A 6,155-nucleotide genomic window follows, 5' to 3' on the forward strand; every position below is an offset into this window, starting at 1 on the left:
TAAAAAAATTAGTCACAATATTTTTTAATTCAAAATATTTAAAAAATATAAAATATGATCCAATTTTTTTTTGTATTAATTCAATAATTCAAAAAGGTGTAATATAAATAGAAACAAAAGTAATGGTTTCATATTGTTGAATTTGAAAAGTGACATGACTTATTTTGAAATAAATTTTTTTTTATTGAAATGACATTTATTTTGAGACAAAGGAAGTCGGGTAAGGAGTGTGGGGTTTGTGGTTTCTATTATTCTTTGCTTGGTGTTTGAAGACAGATAGGAATTAGAATTACACTTCATTCTGAGGGTTTCAAAGTTCTTTGCTTTAGGTGTTTCTCTTTCTCACTTCCCTAGATGTTCTTTCTGTCAGCTTGTTGCTAGTTTATTTTTTACCTTCATTCCAAATTATTATTATTATTATTATATTCAGAATGAGTTTTAATTTTTTTTATAGATGGATAATTTATTTATAGATATAATCAGATCACTTAAGCGTAATAATCCGTTCGAAAATAATATAAGAGAATTTTTTTTTATAGAATATCACAACCAAATTTGAATATGTGACAAAGTAAATTTTGAACCCACTTTGCTACTTTACTACTTATAATATTTTCTTATATTAAGAGGATTTATCAATTTTATATATAAAACTAAAGCAAAAAATATTTTTGCTTCATTTGCACGGTATTAAGTATTAAGTATATATATATAAAAGAATAAAAAAATATTGTTTGGGTTGCTAACTTGTCTTTTTAGAAGTTGTCGTTTTCTGGAGAAACTAAATTGTTATAACTTATAAGTCGGAAATCACCCTTCAGATTTAAAAAAATAAACCGATTATTTTTATCGCAACTTTCATATAATTTTTAGATAATTTAAATTTATTAATTTTTTTATAATTTATATTATCTTTATGTTATTTTTAAATGTAAAATAATATTTTTGAAAATAAAGAATTTTGTGTCCACAATTTATAAAAAATAATTAATAAAATCCAAACAATACTATATAAATTTTAAAAGTTAAAGAATGTTTTGCAATGGATGTGACTGTTTTTGCCTTAATCAAAGATTTCATATTCGAGTCATGAGTATAAGAAAATTCTTGATAGGGAACGTTTTCTCTCAAATGGGCCTTGTACGACCCAAATCTGAATCGTCAGACTCTAATATGGATACCTAATACTATATGAGAAATAAAAAATAAATAAATTAAGAGCTAGAGAGATGAATTGAGTATTTATTCATTCGTCTCAAAATACTTGTCGTCCTTAATAAAAATATATGTCTCAAAATGTATTGATCATTTGAGAAGTTTATGATAAAATTAACTCTTTTTTCTTTTTTATCCGATTTTTTAGTAATAATTTGAAAATTATATCTTAAGTCGTAAATAAAAATAAAAGTAGCTATCTCTTGTAATTGATATATTTCTTAAAATCGTATAACAGAAACACGATAAATATTTTAAGACGGGGAATCAAAATTAAGAAGGCACGCGCGCCTGTTAAATATGCATGTGCATGCGCGGCCTTTTCGGGCTCCGTTCTTTCCCTTCTGTGTATGGGACACCTCGATAAATAACAAGTAAATTTAGTCCTCATTTGTTGATTAATTCAATTTTTTTATTTTATTCTTAATAAATTATCTTATAGTCCTAGTGATATTATAACTTGTTTAAAATTATAAGTTCTAAGAATAACTTTGGTATGTGCAAGATTTTTTTTCAAATTTTGTTGTTAATTTTCATACTTGATCAAACAACAATCATATAAAATAAAATGAAGTATTAGTCTTTATTGGATTTGATTAATTAATAAAAGGGTACTGTTAAGAACTTAACTATCCTCGATATTTTAAAAAAATAGATAATTTAACCATGTTAGTTAAATTTAATATGAGAATACATACACATCACATAATTATTGTTAAATAATCGATATGTATATATATGAAAGACAATTAGTATGTTGCATTTATTTATTTTACATAAACATCAAATATGAATAAATTTTTACTCCACATTACTTATGGATCAAAATAGAATTAGAAAATAACCATATAATGATATGATCATAACAGAGGATGAACCAACAAGTATAGGTCAAATAGAAGGACTGACAGCTCCTTTTGGGTTGAGAATTTCTTGAAGAGAGGGTACATATGATACCTTAGTTAAATTTCATATCGAAATAAGAGAGGAAAGTGACAAATTTTATAAGACATAACAAAAGTTTACATGATATGCATCTTTTTAGACTCGATGATGGTGTAGTTCGAGAGATAAATTTATAATATCTCTATTGGGCCAAAAGGATTATAGGTTTAAATCGTGACAAATATGATATCAGTAGAGACTGACACTTCCTTATATGATGATGGGTCAAACCTTAACAAGGAAACTGAACCTCATAGGTCGGGAGTGTATGTGACACCCATGACCAGGGGCGGAGCCACGTGCATGTAATTAAGGGTGTCCCTTCGTCGAATTTTTTTTTCTGTATATACAAGTAAAATGATACACGAAGTGATTAAATAACATATTTTGGACATTCTTGACACAACAAGCTATTATAGCTCAACAGTTTCAGACATCTTGAAGGTGTTTTAGACGCCTTGAATAAGCTAGTGTTCACCTGTTTTAATCTCACTATCAGAATTTTTTTCTTCTTTTTTGAAAAAAGCTTTTATTGTGCAATTTTTTTATTTTTTTTTTATTTTTGGGATTGAAGTTCCTATAGGTTTATTTGAAAAGGTATTATAAAATATCATCCCGGAGGATTAATTAGCTCATGTAAGAGAGACGAGGCCTATAAGAAAGAGGGAGGAGCCGCTTTCCAACAAGTATTATTTAAGAAATTTTTAAATAAATACATATGAATGGAGAGGAAATTGAAATCTTAAATCTTTGGAACACCCCAAATTACTTATAATAACAACTAGTATGTGTCTTTATCATTACAACGTGCACCAGAGATGGGCCAAAAAATTTAATTTATGAATTATAAATCACAATTTATTTTTTTACTTATTTATAAATATCAAAAGAAAATTTTAATTTTAATATTAACATAAAATTCACTTATGATTGGCGCTATATGAGGCAACTTTTTGTTTTACCTTAACATTATACTCCCTCCGTCCCTATTTACTTGTCCATATTTCCTCTTTTAGATGTCCCTATTTACTTGTCCATTTTGACAAATCAAGAAAGGACAAAAAAAAATTCCTATTATACCCTCATTTAAACTTCTTGAAAATTTAAACTTCCCCCAACATTGATTAGTTATTTTGAATAAATTTATTTTGAAATCATAATTAATAAGGGCAAAATTGTAACTTTACTATGCTAATTATTGTTACCTTAATATATATGTCATTTCTAAAGTGGATAACTAAATAGAGACGGAGGAAGTATTAATTATTGTATCTTTCAAATCATTTTTCAACTTTATTAAAACTATACGAATATTATAATTTTTATTATTTTTAAAAATATATAATTCATTATGACCAAATAAAAATGAACTAGGGAGTAGTAAATTTAGAAATTAGTGCAACAATCTTCTTTCACGCAAAACTAAATCACATTTTTATTTTAACTATATGAAAAAGAAGGTCGCAAAGGACAAGAAAGGGATAGTTACTGTTAAAACTTTCTTTTATTCAATAAAAATAATAATATTCTTTTGTTCCATTTTATAACATTAATCTTTGGGAAGGTAAATAGTTCTACCTTTCACTTCGAATTTTTTTATTCAATTTTTTTCTAAATACTTTAATAAGAAAATTATGATTATCTTAAACTTAATGTAGTTCAAATCGAAACAACACACACTTTAAACCCATTATAGTAAAATTAATTTTTAATAGCAATAAATAACACATTGACAAAGTATAATTTTTTATCGATATTAATAAATTGTCATTGAATTTAATATTGCTATAAATTTAAGGAACATTTACAAAGAATTATTATCACTAGCTAAAAATACATATTTAATAATAATTAAATTATTATATTAATTAATTGTTACTCAAGATTATTTTTATTGTAGTGATTTGATCCTTCCATAGAGAGTATATTGCTATAACGTTGATGCCAATTTTTGATAGCATTAAGGGGAGTTTGGTATGTTGCACATACGTAAATAGATTAGATAGGATTGTTTTATTTCTTATTTAATTATTAATTTTAAAATAATTAAGTTATATTAAAATCAGTAATTAGTATCGAAATAAGTTATTAATATTTTTTATACCTTATTTGATTATCAATTTTAAGATAATTAAGTTATATCAGAAATAGTAATTACTATCAGAATAAATTATTTATGTCGGAAGGTGAAATAATAATATTAAAATATAGGGCAATGCTAAATGACCAGAAAATTTGGTCAGAATTTGGCCAGAAATTTTAAAAAACTATAATATCTTTTTTATTTTAAAATAAACTGATCTTTTTTCTGTTTTTAGTTAAAATATATTAAAGTTAAAAGGGTAAAAATATTTAAAAAGATAAAATAACATAGGTAAAATATCATTCTGACCAAATTCTCTGGCAAAAAGAATTTTTCCTAAAATATAATATGTCAAGATAAAATAATAAAAATGATAAAAATACTCCAAAATTTCCTCAAACCCCTTTTCACTAAATAAGATAGAGGGGCCATTAAAGGATGTGGTGCGGTAGATGGAGTTGCTCTTTCCTTAATAAAAGGTTTCAGGTTGAAATCATAAAATGAAAGAATCTTTGATAAGAAACATTTCTCCATAAATGGGGCTCCATGCAGCATAAAATTAAATAGTCAGGCTCTAATATAAATATCAAATACGGAATGAAAAATTATATAAAAATAAATAAAAATAAGATAGAAGATATAGGCACCTAATTGTTTAAAGAAAACCAGAAATAACATAGGCACTCCTTAAACTACAACCATTATTGTCAGATATGATTATGTCTGATCATCAACTGCACAAATTTAGGAATGAGATTACAATTTTTTGCTGTCTACATTTGATATTGGTTAAAAATGTTAAATGCTTATATCACTAATTTATTTATCTCTGTATGAATACAGTATATACTACTTCTCTATTTTAAATATTTATTTTAGAGCTTACTTATACAATTTTCGATTATAGTCTGGTTGATATAACTTTTATAATCTGCTTAATTATTTTTATCACTTTGAAAAATAGCCGTTTTTATTTATTTAGTCAATTTCAAAAGTACTATTATCATTATTAAAATTACATTTTTTTCGCTTGTTTGAATTTTCAAAAAGTGGTTCCACCAAAAAAAGTAATTTTTTTAGCTTATGACAACTTCGGGTTAAGGTTTGGCCCTAAGTTTTCAAATATTCTTGGCAAATAATATTTGCGTTAAGTTTTTAGTGTAATTACATCATGTGTTTGGCCCCTAGTTTTCCTAAGAATAGTTGACTATTTAAAATATATGATTTATATACATAAGTTCTAAAACTATTAAAAACACCCATAAATTTGTATTATCTATTTATAATGAATATGTTCAGTTTAAAAATAACCTTATAACATAATTGATAACAATCAACAACAACAAAATAACAATATTTGTAAGAGCAATATATTAATCGCATATTCAAATACTAATTTTTTTCAAATACTAATGGGAACTTGAGATATATTTGCCAAGTTATATAACCAAACACCACTTCTCAAATTTTCCCCAAAATTTTCTCAAGTATTCTTGGGTCCAAACGGGTCCCTAGTACAGTACAAAACCACTTATTTTGTTTCTATAAATTAGGTCAAACCTCAATTTTTTAAACTAAACATCTTTTTGAAAGAAAAAAAAAGCTTTAATTTCTCAAAAAATTGGCCAAATAAACTACATGTAACCTAATTATTTTGAATTATGAAATCATTTCATTAAAGAAAACAGCTCAAAAAAATTCATGACTGCATGGCTTCATAATGATTAACACCATGGCGCTAATTGTTATGATACTCAATTAATATTCTAATACTGCAAGATTTCATATTAAATACCTTAATTAAACATGTAATATATAATTAATACGAAAGTAATAAAAGTAGGGAAAATTTTCCCTAAAAGTTGATCGAAAGGCTGTTAAAGTCCGAATTGCTTTCTGAAGAGGGGACATC

Source organism: Solanum stenotomum, chromosome 6 (assembly GCF_019186545.1).
Source record: "Solanum stenotomum isolate F172 chromosome 6, ASM1918654v1, whole genome shotgun sequence".
Classification (NCBI taxonomy): domain Eukaryota; kingdom Viridiplantae; phylum Streptophyta; class Magnoliopsida; order Solanales; family Solanaceae; genus Solanum; species Solanum stenotomum.